Source organism: Cynoglossus semilaevis, chromosome 18 (genome assembly GCF_000523025.1).
Source record: "Cynoglossus semilaevis isolate Cse_v1.0 chromosome 18, Cse_v1.0, whole genome shotgun sequence".
Taxonomy (NCBI): Eukaryota; Metazoa; Chordata; class Actinopteri; order Pleuronectiformes; family Cynoglossidae; genus Cynoglossus; species Cynoglossus semilaevis.
In genome coordinates, this window is record NC_024324.1 from 6,481,505 (window position 1) to 6,495,688 (window position 14,184).

The 14,184-nt window shown below is 41.6% G+C and overlaps 1 protein-coding gene across 3 annotated transcripts in view; it reads left to right on the forward strand.

Annotated features, from left to right (window-relative positions):
* Nucleotides 1-2,841: 2,841 nt before the first annotated feature.
* The window catches only part of LOC103394178 (CMP-N-acetylneuraminate-beta-galactosamide-alpha-2,3-sialyltransferase 1), a 40,360-nt gene continuing 29,017 nt past the window's right edge, over nt 2,842-14,184 (forward strand). For 2 of the 3 annotated variants that reach the window (XM_025065033.1, XM_025065032.1), the window contains exon 1: nt 8,944-9,048. The gene's annotated coding sequence lies outside the window, so the exon portion shown is untranslated. Of the gene's footprint in view, nt 3,376-8,943; nt 9,049-14,184 lie in introns of those variants that run through there. The other variant, XM_008331368.3, reaches the window with a different exon arrangement.

A 14,184-nucleotide genomic window follows, 5' to 3' on the forward strand; every position in this document is an offset into this window, starting at 1 on the left:
CCCCCCCAGCCCGGCTGCTGGGCATGAGTAGCAAAGCGGCTTCTGAGCACTGAGAGAAAAAAGCAAACTGACAGTTGGAAGTGAACCTACAGTAGAGATGTGATGGAGGAGAGAGCGAGTGGGCGGAGGTGAAAGACCCGTCCTTGGTGGAAATCCAAAACAAAATCATGCAAACTCACAGTTCCATAAATATGATTTGGTATGCAGGAGGACAAAACCAAATTGAGATCATTTCATCCACTGAATAATGAAAGGCTCCCAAAGTCAACGGCTCGTCGGTGTAAAGTTTCTGATGTAAAGGAGCGTGCTCACCTGAGAGCAGCCCGCCAAACATACTAATCCTATTGGGTTCTTGAGATGAGATAGCATGGTTGGCCAGGTGACCTTGGCGATGGTGGGAAGGATATTGCCACAGGGCTGTACGCCTCCTGCTGGGAGACATTGCTGTTTGGCAGTTAGGAGGCGCAGCTGAAGCTCAGCGTGAATTTCGCTGTGCGAGAAAATGTGTTCCGGTTTTTCACCTTGTACCTTCACACGTTAGCATTTTTTTTTTTTAATTATTATTATTTAAGAATGTTTTAATCTGTAACTGACCCAAGCCCAGATTCTCTCTGCTCTGACAAAATTAATGTTTTTATAATAGGTGCTCCATTCACCTCCTACACACAATTGTAACGCTGCAAAATACCTGGGTTTCTGACTGGCATCAGTGTGGGAGCTGACTGATGGGGACCAAAGAATATATATATTAATTTATTATAAAAATACTGTAAAATTCCGAGACATTTTTTTTGTGTATAAGTCAAAGTGAATTCTGCACGGTGTGTGGAAAGACATCAGTCCTTCAATGGCACTAAGACTAATAATTCTTCATTTCCTGTTTTGAGTCTTTTTTTGTGCAAAGTAAAAAAAAACCTGCTGGAAAACTTATTCTTCTGCAAATATCAATATATTGTATATATTATATATATTCCTTTTTTTAAAATATTTCCACACTTTGAAGGTTATTTGGGTCCAATCATCCAAACTTTGTTGTGAAGTAGAATGAGCTGCTGTTTGTTTCTCCAAAGCCAACTTTGTTTTTAATTTGTCACAATAACGTTGAACTTATTCCGAGGCACATTATTCAGACAACCTTGAGAGCACAAAAGCCTTTCCAATTTGCTGTTAATTGAACATCTCCAGGCTAGCATTTGGAGAGAATTGTTAATTCTTGATACTATTGATCTGTCTGTTCGGGGACTTCATGGTGCCACTGACAGAACAAATCCAATCATGTCTTCTTTTGCCATACGTACGTGCTGACACTTCCCTCCCTCCCTCCCTCCCTTCTGTCCTCCTCCTCCCCCACATTAAAATTTCATGGCCTAGGACAGAGGCACATCACTGGAAAATAAGGCATCTGTCAGAGGATGTGATGATCCAGTAAAGCAAAGAATAAATATAATAAAGAAAAGTAAGACCAAAGCAACCTTCACTGGAAGGTGACTCACAGAAACCTTTCAAACTAGTTTTTTTGTTTTTGTTTTTTTTCTTAGTCCCAGAGCTTCAGATGCTAAAGCTACAAACCAAGAAAAGTAATTAAAACGGTGCGATCTTCTGCATACCTAATTTCAGAATTGTTGGTGAGCCGTCGGTTCTTTTTTCCCATTATATCTACTAACTTTAATATTATTTTTAAAATTATTATTATTATTATTATTATTTATGTCTTCAGCAAAGTCAGCTAGCCGTCAAATCGTAATTTAAGCCCGACTTTTATTATTGGGAATTACGATCAGTCACTGTAATAATTAGAATTTCTCTCGTTTGTTGTTTGCACAAACAGGAAAAGGAAATATTCTTGTTTACTGTGCCGTTGCCCTGAGCCGTTGCACCTCGCCTTTTATTGTCCGGCTCCTGGTTTTATCTGCGCCTCCTCCCGTTCCTCTCACTCCTGTTCCCAGTAGCCGGCCAACCTTTTCAAATACAGGCAAACACACACACACACACACTTCCAACAGCCTTCACATTCAGCTGGCCTGTCAAGTCCCCCATCCAGGCAAGTGCCCACCCATCTGTTGAACCTAAGAGAGCATGCGATTTTCAAACATGGAGGAGAGTGTTCTATCAGACGATAAGCTTATCTGCATGCAAACAGTGAGGCCTGAGGGGTCCAGGGCCCTGGTCCGAGGTGATGGATGTCCGTTAACACACTCCACGTTCTCTTTGTTGTTAAGGAAAAAACGTTTATGTTTTACATTTACTGTTGGCTTTCATGATAATCGACTCAATTCCTTGTTGTGTGCGTTCAGAAAACAGGCTAACGTTGGTCTTAACAGGTAGCCTCCGAGGCTATAACTCAGCCCATGACTGCAAAGTTTTAAATATGTAAAAATTGCTGACTCGTAGCTTAAGAGGTCAAACCAACGCTGTCCTTCTGCTTTTGTACCTCGTTGTTAGATTTGAATTTGAACGATACAGCAGTGCTTGAAACTCTTCCATTGAAATGTTTTGTGAGCTCTCTGCAAATTTTTATTTAGCGGTTCAATTTTAAAAATGTTCCGATTGGCATTGAAGCTTGCAGACCCCGAGGCTAGGGAATGCATTATGCCTATGTCGAGTGCTTACGAAACACAAAAACCAGCATGTGTGTTCTGGTCCTGGTTTAGCTGTACTTGTGGGGTCTGCAAGCCTGCGCACACCTTCGACCACGTCAATGCACAGCGGTAGTGCAATATTTGACATTTTTTTGTACTGCAGATTTCCAAAACCTCAGCAGCAACATTTGATTTTAATAATATTTAATATTAATATTATATAAAAGTCAAGTGCTGAAAGGAGGAGAGGAAGGGAAGTGATTTTCATTCCAAATAAATAACCATGGAAACTAAGGTTAAAGAACATTCTTTTTTTATGACCGGCACCAAGCGATACACTGTCCGCAGCTGGTCCCTGCCCCAGGCGTTGAGCACCAATTGTCTTGTGAAGTGCTCTCAAAACACAAAAACTCTGTGTGTGCTCGGTGTGTGTGTGCAAATGCATGCACCACTCTGACTAGTCTCATCCATACCTTCGAGGGAAAAGCACGGATGCGCTGCTTCCAGAAGACTAGTAGAGAGTGAACCCCCCTCCCCTCTCTCTCTCTCCCTCTTTCTCTGTATGTGCCTAAGTCTCTCTCTCACACACACTTTCTCTCTCCCTCAAAACCTCTCGGTGTGAGCTTGCCAGTTTTGAAGCTTCTTTCCACATCATATTGGACCTTGAAGCGGTGACTTGGCTCGTTCTTCGCCTCTTCTCCACCGTGCGGCAGCTGCATTCTCCTCCGCCGCCGCGACCTGCGGACATAACCGGACGTCTTCGCTCGTATGCCGGGGGCGGGGGGCTCGACTTAAAGTGAGTTTGTACCAAAACACCCGACTTACGTCTTGCCGCGACACATGCGTTTCCCAATTACGGCTGTGATCTCTGCACAAAGTCTGTCGGTGATGCTCCTGCAGGTGTTGCGCTGCAACTTTCTCCTGCTTGAACCGGATCAGAGAAAATCAGCTGCAAAACACCTGCTGATTTACAGCAACACTACACTTTCTTTTTTTTTTACCTGCTTCAAGGTAAGAACGTAGAACACGTGTCTCTTTTTTTTCCTTCTGTGCTTCCAGTCCATCTCCAGGCTGCAACTGTTGGTGGCATGTGGGGAAAAAAAAGCTGCTGCTTTTCTTTGAGGTCTGCTTTTCATTTCTTACCTTAGGGATTTTTTTCCCCACTAGGAGGCTGTGAGAGAACTCTCACACTTCAGAAAAAAGAAAAAAAAAACTCCATATCATCCACGGCTGTATGTGCACCTCCAGCTGGAGCCTGAGCAACAGTTGAACAGGAGGCAGCCATGGTGAAAAGAGAGAGGAATTTTCAAGTTTTTTTTTTTTTTTTTCGAATGCATTCTTTGTGATTGATTTTTGTTGCCCAGCAAAGTTTATTGGTTTACATTTTCCGTGGGAACATCAGCTGTGGAAGTTGCATGCTCGGTGTCACCTTTGTTAATATCGAGGGCGTCTGCAGAACGCCGGCCAATTTACCGATGAGACCTCTCCTCGCCATTATAAATTACAGGCAAGTGGAATACATTAGCTCAGCTCGGGTCCGCCTGAAGTCTCGGATCTGATTGGATAGCGTGACCTTGGGATCTCTCTGTGGTATTTAGAGAGGAGGATGGCGATGGGGCGGCAGGGTGGCATTTATTATGAAGTCAAGCAGTTGGAGCGCCAAATGGCACTGTATGGCGGGCAACTGCCATTTGTTACGCTGCCTCGTGTGGAGGAGCTGTTTTTGCGAGGAATATGCATGCCTTCAATGTGCTTTTATGCATGTGTTTTTCAAACTCAGGGTCGCGACCCTACATGGGGGTCACATGAAATGTCGAGTAATTGATTTAAAAAAAAAACCAATCTGGCTACTCTGTATTTCCAATGTCTTGGGGTCGCAAGGAATCTGTGATGTCAGAATGATGTCACAAACAAACCACTGCTTTAATGCGCCTACAGGTGCAAACTTCAACATAGCCACTTTTCATTCAAAGTTATTGCTAACTTCAGCTCTTACTTTCAGGCTATCTGTGTTTTCCTAGGTCCCTTCTTCAGTTTTTCCTTTTCTGAGACACATAGCCGGCCTCTATTCGGATAAATCGGTACCGGCTTCTTCGTAATCTGTTATCCAGCGCTGGTGTTCAGACTCCAGACAGAGGATTCCCTTTAAGTGCATTGCTTTGCAACAGGGTCTTTGACCAGCCGCCGCAGACTCCCAGCTTCTTTTTTTTCCAGTTCAGTCCTGCTCCTCCTGCCTGTGTGTTTCACTAATAGTCAGGGTCTTTTGTCATGGCCTCATGGGTTGTTCACCCGCTGCCTTCTCTCTGCACAGTATTCCCCTCGGACTTCTCTCCTGCTTTTTGATTTGCCCTCTCTTTCCACTTAGCAGTCCTGGCTTTAATCCAAGAAACACCTCAGCAGCACTCTTTTTTTCTTTTCTTTTTTTTTTTTTTTTTTCGTCTCCAGTGGACTTGCAGTGCTTTGGGCAAAGGCATAGAATTGGTCACATTTTTTTTTTTTATGTGAGCATAGCTTTACTTTTCAAACCCTGGTCTTTCTTTTGAGTGAAAAGTGTTTTTTTTTTTCTCTGTTTATGCATATGAACTTCTGAAAGACTATGATTAACGAAAGACAATTGAAACGCAGATTTCACCCACGTGATTGCGGCGGTCATGGTCTTTTCCAAGTGCAGTCAGTGACTAGTAACGACGTGGCTTTTGTTGGCAACTGCGTATTTGACGGTGTCTACTGGCAGGTGTCGTTGGATGAGTGGAGGGAATACATTATGCAAAACCGGCGCTGTTGTGTGCAGAAGGTGTCAGCCGCATTGTCTCCCCATCACTACGTCCCTGTTTCCCCTTCCACTCCTGCGTTCTGATGGACAGGGGTGTCGTCCTTGTGTTTTGTCATTTTCCCGTCTCCACAAATTGTCACCTCACTGCCCTCGACGTTAGCCGGCAACAAATGCTTAAAAGGTGGGAGATCGAGCTCGGTGCCTCGATCTAAATCCTCCTCTGTGTTTTTGATTGTCGTCACTGACTGTGTGTTGACAGGCCGGCAGTGTCCGTGACCTTGTCAGGGAAAAGTGCCTTCATCCCCGACTGAAATAGCCTCCGTACAATGTGTACGCTCGACCCTGACGCTCACACTACGTGGCTTTGCGCGGGATTACTGATACTTTTCCTCTTTGTTTTCCTCCGCCGCCGAGCCTGTGTGCAGCAGGGTGTTGTCGGCAGCTGTGTGAGGGGAAAATGATTTCGTTAGTGGGCATGACAGCATTCTTTCTGTGGGTTTTATTTGAAGGAAAGGCTAATTGCTATGCCTCGAAGGTGCATCGTTAATTAGGAGTTATCCCGCGCTGCTCTCACACGGTCACCTCTCTAATTGACAGTCATGGCTGCGCACCACCTGGCCTAGCCTTTAACTCACCGGGAACTCACCAGCAAAACCGGCGGCCTTTTTTGAAAAAAAAAAAGGAAGAGCGACAGAGGGTGAAGAAGGAGAAGGAGAGGAAATAGAAAAGAGCAAGTCAGTTTAAAAAACAACAAACATTAGTGTCATGTTTTTTGCTAAAATGGCAGGGGACATCATTCGTTTACATGAGTCATGATGGGAAAAACGCAAATGCGGCGAAGTGAAACGTCGCCTCGAATGCATAACAAAATTATCTAAGACGTTAAAAATGACTTTGATTAGCCCCGCAATCGATTTGCTCCACATAAAACTCTCTCTGAAGACGTGGTTATCTCACGGTTTGGTGCCACGCAAACATGTCTCGGAAAAAAATACAACTCCGGGGGTCTTTTGTCTTCGGGAGCACAGAGTCAATTTGTTTGTTTTGTCCTTTGCCTTTCGCTGCATCCGAGATTTACAGAAACGCAACATCCTGTTGTTCCCTAATCACAGTGGGATTATGAGAACACCGAGTCTTGATGAGTGAAGCCGAGACTTTAAAGTGATTCTCTCAGTTCACGAGCAATGTTTTCTCACAACTTTTTTACAAAGAGGCGAAAGAAAAAAAAAACCAAAAACATTATGCACTGTTAATATTTTATTAATTACGTTTTGTATTCATGACTCCCTCTCTGCCAACGCAGGGCCCGGGCCAACTCGCCGATGTGAAAACACACGTTGTGTGTTTGGACTCAAAATTAGCAATAAAAAAGTAATATCCTGTCGGCTTATACCAAGAACGAGCGTCCTAGTTGATAGGATTTTTTTTTTATTTTTTTTTTTCATTTTCCTGAAACAGAGGTGCTTTTATTAGACTTTACTTTGTGCTGTCTGAGCGTGGAGTTTTATCAGCCAGATGAAGAAAAAAATAAACTCTCTCAGAGACGCTTCGTCCTGTCTCCGAGTTGAGAAATGTTTAGGAAAATAATAATTGTAATAATAAGACCTTCCAAAATAGTACAGCTGCAATAATTAGTTACTCGAGGAATGACTGACAGTAAACACCTATTTCTGGTCCAATTTGGGTTCTAAAATTGTTTGTCTTCTTCTTCGCCTCTCGGGAACAACAAAGTGAATTTCTCGCAAGCGGTACAAAATAAATGAGGGTGTCGTCAGTTTGAAGTTTTTGTCATAATCTCTCACATCTGACGCATACGACCGTCTGGCGGATGTTGTTTGTTTGTTTGTTTGCACGCTGCTGATGTTTGATGTTTTCATAGAATAGAATACAATAGGATTGTTCCTGGATGGAGTTGTTTTTTTTTTGCTTGCCAACTGCGAAAAATGTCAGTCTTATTTAATAAGCTGGGAGCTGTTCTGTAGGTTTAGAGGAATGTAAAGCCAGCGATGCCTCTACGGTGCTGGAATGCAGTTCTCTCCCACATATACATCCATCAGTATTCGACGGACGTCGCAGGATGAGACCAAAACATTTTTTTATTATATTATACGTCCACATCAGGTCACGTGGTCCGCACGCATACGAGGAAATTAGTGTTCTTCTATTCTCTGTGTGCATCAAAGAGAAGGAACTGTGAGGCAAATGTCAAGGCATCAATTAAAAACTCCAAGGAATAATAGACTGGAGAAAAAGTATTAAAACAATACCGGATCGTTAAGTTACACATACTAATCATAATAAAGGGGCCTATCAGTACTTTAATTACCGACAGCAGAATCATTACCTCGAACGCTGCACAGCTCCAATCGTTAATAATGCTTCATTAATTATACATACTATGGAAAAAAACACAGCAGCTCTGCTCTGAAGAAGTGACACCTCCTTGACTGGACTCTGTTAGTGAGTGAGGCTTATCCTTGGCCCCCGGAGGTCACTCCAAGAATAATGAGCCGGGGGAAAAAGAAATGTAAATACTCATTCATAGTTAAGAACAGTCCATTTAGAGAGCTGGCCTGATAATGACTTAGTCATTTGAATGTAAACAGGACAAGGTGAAAAATTTACATGTAAAGTTGAAGATAATTCAGGTCTCACTGCAACACCGTTTCGAAATGTCCCTTTAATGTTGAGGCTCTGCATCAAAAAATCACTTCACTAACTGCAGCACTAACACGGCCTGTATAATTATCGGAAAACAATGGTCTAAAATTACCTTTGCTGTTTTTCTAAAAGAAGCAAAGATGAATTATATCACATGTCATGCTGCCAGCAGCGCCGTGTGAAGATTTTTTTTAACCGAAAAATTTTACTTGCAGAAAGTCCCTTCTTATCTGTACACCACAAGTAACATTTTAGTGAAGTGGACAGGGGGCGCCCTGAGGCCAGTCTGGTTCCTTTAGTTGATAGTGAGTAAACATAAATATGTGATGGAAGTATATTTGACCTGTTTAATCTTCAGTAAAGCTTTAAAGATTTCATTCACTTAGTGTGAAATCTGTACCTGTTTAGTTGAACACAAGAATAACAAAGATGTAGAAATTGAAGAAAGACACATGGAGAAGAGTAACAAAGATGCAGATGTAATTGAAGAAAGACACATGGAGAAGAGTTCCTCTTGTTGCAGCTGCAGAATACAGCTCGGTACACAAGGCTAAGTGTATTAACCTATAGAATTTGTCTATGGATTTTACATAAACACAAACTGTTTACGCTATTGTCAATTTAATTTTATTAAATATAGAAAAGTGGTGAGTTTTTTTTTTTTGTATCTACAAAGCTGTACACTTATTGTTGTGTTCCGGCGCCTCCTATTAATTCTGAAAGTTAATGCTCAAAGTCTGTCAGAACTGTCAGATAAGTAAATTACTTTTAATTGGCTCAACAATGTGTCGGTGCAGTCCTGTTGCCGAGCCCAAACTTCAGAAGGCAGGCGTCGGCACATCAGACAGGATGTAAGACATCCTGTCTGATGTAAGACAGGATGTAAGACATCATATCACAGCACAACTCACATGCAGTTTAACTTCTGCTGTGGTAATGAATAATTACTGTCTGCTTCTGTAGCGTCGCAAACAGATCTGGTCGGTTTAAAGCCGACATATCGGACGTCTGCAGACACCGGCTCATTTTTTCGGAGTAAGTTTTAAAACGGTTTTGTTCAAACTTTTTAGACAATAATTGACAGCATGGCCTTATCTTGGTAAATGAAGAAATTGTACCTTAGCTGAATCCTAACTGGGTTGTTCCACTGCTGGTACTCAAGCCCAGAATAAAAGATGTTCTCTGACACTCGGTGCGGCTGTGTAGCAACATTGAAGTTGGGATTTCTTCCTCAACACCTCATTGTGTTTCTGTCCCTAAGGACAAACAATCTCGGTCTCGAAGAAAACGAGTTTATTTATTGTTATTCAGAGCCATTTATCTTCCCTTTTACGCATGCTAAGTCTCAGTGCACATAAGGAAAAATACCGCCGCCATTAAAGCTGCGGTTAAGGATTGATTACTTCTGACTGGAATTCTCCTCTTCCCTCATTTTGAAGTCATTGCTTTCTTTAATATCAGGGACAAGCGTTGTGTTAAATACTTTGTTTGTTCACAAATTCTTTTTTTTTTCCATCACTGTAAATGGTGCGTCATAGTTTCATTGTTATGATATTTTCTATTCTATTTTTTATATTGTTTTATATATATTAGAACGACGCAGCGAGACTAAAGCCTGAGAGATGAACGCCACGACCGCAGGACAGTTTTCACTGTCACCGGCTGAAAACAACAACTTGCCAAGTTAATTAGCATTTACATGATTAGTGAGTTAACGGCTTTAGAGAAACCTCAGGCTTGCTGACTGGACAGGTATTTTTCCATTAAAGCCACGAGGCGTTATTTCAATAGTTTGCTTCACTGACTGTGTTTTAATCAATTAATTAAACACTTAGGTTTTTTTTTTTCCAAACACTCGTAGAAGCATTGTTTGTATTTTCCAAGGTGTCTGCTGAAGCTAACCAATTTAAAAACTTAGATTCAGGATATTTATTACACAACATAAGCTTTGTTTGTCCATGTTTTAATTTATTTAGTCCATACTGCTCATCCATATTTTTTATATTTTAGATTCTGTTTTTTAGTCTGAATAGAAAAAAATAATGTATCAGGACTGGAGTGTCAAAAAAATTACCAACTTCATAACCTTTGTGAGAAATTACACTTTGTCAGAATGTAATTGTTTCCTTTTTTATAAATTGGACAAATCTGTAGCAGAGAGCAAATGGAGTGAAAATGATAATCCGCTTTCCACTCTACACCTACACACGTGTAAGCCCGATGTAGCATAACAACCAAGTCTGTCTTAGTGTTCTCGAAGTCACTGTGTGATATCAGTAGGAACAAAGGAACCAATGTTTAACACTAACATTACTTTTCACCTCTGTGTCGGTACCAAACATTTTGTTTTTTTTCTACTCTTGGTTCTCTGTGACCTTCAGCGACGACCTTATGTCCTTTGCAATTTAAGAGAAAATTAAGCCTGAGCGTAGAGGCTGGAAATGTATGAGCAGCTGTGCAGACTCTGTGCCACAGTAACCAGTGAAAAGAAGGAGGAAGTCAAAAATGATTCATGTTATGTTCTGACCTTTTGGGAAGCAGCCAATGTATTTTCCTTATCTTTTTTTTACCTGTTTTCCTGTTTCTATCTCCATATCGTCCACTTTATACAAACCCCAAAAAATCCCATTCCATTTTACTCCAACGTGCAGATGGAAAAATAAATACTGGGGGGTGGGGGGGCATAATATTAATCATGCTTACCAACCACAACTACCGTGGGGACTACAGGTTGTGATTAATATTCGTGTAGTAATGCGGTGTATGACATTCAGATAAATGTGTAAATAAATAAATATCTATTTTATCACTGAACACCTTTTCTTTGAACGATATCTAGTGGTTAAAAATCTTAGAAATTAAAAAAAAAAAACAGGTGTCTAACCATTTCCCCATCATTTTGTCACACCGAGTGCATTCCTTTGTATAATTATGATGAAGTGAATGTTATTTTTAGGGTTGGGGTGGTGGAGTGGGGGGGTGGGGGGGGTGTCTTGCCTTACCACCTGACTGCACAGCCCCAGAAACCTTGCGAACATGCAAATGAGCGCTTGTATCCAGAGAGCAGAACCAGTGCGCTGTTCTTAATATCGCCTTTGGCCTCTGCGCTTTCCCAGAAGAGCTTCTTTCAGTAACATCATTTATCTCGGAGAAACCTCTTTATCTCACTACTGTATTAACCGGCAGCGTGTAATTACACTTTTTATTGCGTCTCCAGCTGTGTTAATGGACATGGATATTGTCCTTTTTTTTTTTCCACGCTTTTCAAGGAAGGCGTCGATTCAAAGGCGTGAAGTCAGAGTTTTAATGAAAGAAAAAAAAAGAGTTTTTATAGTATGGTTTGCCATTTAATGAAAAATCCAGCATAATTATACTTTAATTTGTAGCAATCTAGAAAAGGGGTTTTAAAAAATTGGAAATTGGCGGGAAGATACAAAAAAAAAACATCAAATTATTATTGTTTTTTTTATTTGTCCTAACACATAAAATGTTGGATCCTCAAGTTTCCAATAGTACCTGAATGCACCTTGTGTGACGACGGCAACTTTATCGCCTGCTCCTCAAGCTAGCGGTAGCTAGCTAGCGTAAAATGGACAGATTTTTGCCAAGAAAAGGTTTGAAGGAAGAGACCAAAAATTTTCATTAAGTTAATTATTTAGTCAGAATATACAGTGTTAAAAACAGTAACTTTCTTTTGCTAAACATGATACGCTACGCATGTGAGCAATAAATAAATAAATAAAGTTGACTGTAGCCCCTCTCAACAGGGAATGGGAAATGTAGGAAACAGGCAAATTAACATGTGCTCACATTTGATGTTTGAAAGTCACCCTGGTGCTGGTTCCAGGTGATGTTTGCAGCTGGTCATGTTTGTGAGGCTTTGATTCAGTGCTGCGCTGGACTCACCCACTGAGTCTCACACGGTGACAGAAGTGAGCTCATTTCTCAGCAGTGGAAGCACATATGGTTTTCAAACTGTGCAGTTTTCAATTCCATTGATCAAACAGCTTCAGTTGTGTGTGTGTGTGTGTCTGCGGACACAGATGCTGCTGCCAGAGAGGAGTTATAAAGACAAACGGTGACAGGAAGTAAACACACAGGTGTGTGTGGTCTTGATTGAAGTGTTCCAAATTGCGTCGTGCAATGCAATGATGTTCACAGTTATAGATATGAACGGGAGGAAATAGCTTTGAAGGGTGTATTTCTCACCAAGGAGTCAAAAAAATCGAAATCTAAATTTAACCTGGCACATGAGCATGGTGCTGTCATTTTTGGACTTTCCTCGTGCCTAAAATACGCAGTTTCGTGACGATGACAAAGAAGAATTGCCTCGATTTACTGCCCGACAAGCACCAAAGTACTGATTTGTGCTCGTGCTCCGTCGGAGAATGATTTGCACGACTCTTTGTCGGGTCGGAGCGACCATCTCTCTGGGCCTTGTTATCAGCTACAAGGCTAACGCTATCATCGTGGAGTTTTTGTTTATCTTGATTCAACAGTCATCAACAGTGCTAACACCCCAGACAATTTTCAAAAATCTGAATGAAAATATTTGATTGCTCCCACCGGCTGTTGATGGGGATCAAATGTTTTTGTTAAGAATACTCCGAGAGGATTTTTTTTTTTTTTTTTTACTGCTCTGGGTTTGATTTAGAGCTGCCACATTAACACATTCTATTTTTTTCATCAGTAATCTGCCTTCATCTCTGCCCCCTGGTGATGTTACACCACCCATCTCCTCTGAGGTCTTCTTCTTCTTCTCCTCCTCTTGTTCTGATCCATCCAGTATCTTCTCTGCATCCTCTCTTCTTTTCTTTAAAATTAGATTTCGCGACGTCCATTGTTCCTTACCTCAGCGTGTGTCGGAGAACGCGTGTTTGCTTTTTAATTAGTGTTTAACACAAATCTTGTGTAGGTAATGAGTTAATTTGAAACACGGTGATCCATCATGGCCGCCTCTGTAGAGGAGCCCTCCTCACTGTAACAATAACATGCTTATACTGGAATAATGACATCACAGGTGGTGATGAACGTTGGCGGTGGGGCTTAACAATAGGTACTCATACAAAAGGATCTGTATACAAAGAGGTTTGAAACCATCTTGCATTCCTAAGGTTGATACTGAGGAGGTGTGAAGATGGATGGATGGATGGATGGATGGATGGATGGATGGATGGACGGATGGATGCATGGATGGATGGATGGAGGGATGGCTATTAAATATGCAGACGTACACTGTTCAGACCCTGATGTTTGATCATCAGCTTCACACTATCAAAGGCGCTCCGTCTCGTGCGAATACGTATCGATCGACCGCAAGGATCCGTACTCGGCCGCACATTAGCAGCGTCAGTAGATGTTCCACACAAGATAAAGCTAAAAGGTGCGCGCCGGTGGCAGGGATGTGTTGTAAACTTAAATTACCTAGCGCTTCAAGTGCCAAATCTAATTCCTCACCTTCGCAGAACCAGCCATAAAAATAAATAAATAAATGACACCGGGGTAGTTACTCTGTAAGAGGGAGGGCATCACAGACGCAGCAGGCTACGCACAGTTTTATGTGCCATTGCAACACACCAGTATATATAGATGTGTGTGTGTGTGTGTGAACATAGGGTTGAGGTTTGAACAGGCTTTAAAACCAAATGAATAAACCGGGGGACTATATATTTAAAAAGTACGGCTGTTATATGTGGAGCTGCGTTTGAAGTTTATGTGAGAGGGAAGCTAAGCAGAGAGAGGCTATCTATTCAGCAAAAGAAAAAAAACATGCAGAACATCCTCCGAGAGTTACTGCTGGAACCAATACGGTGATCCACACAAACCTCTTTGAAACGCTGTTAAAAACCAACCCTGCTCATTCAGAGGACATTAACGTATGCATTTACCCACAGCATACAGGCTCCAGGATCATGCTGCAGGCCACACTGACTGCTGAGAGAAAATATTAAAATATATATATATTTTCCCCAGCATAACACTGGCCCCTCAAGCTGATTTTTTTTTTGTAGCCAAAATAAATCCTCAAAATTTAATCCATTCTGCCCAAAGGTAATTAAATGTAAAGTAGCGACCCCTGCAGGATTGGTAACAACTGAGAATAAAACTGAAATTAAAATCCTGCTGCCGTTATGAAACTTATTTATCAATAATTACCTGGTTCTTGTTCTG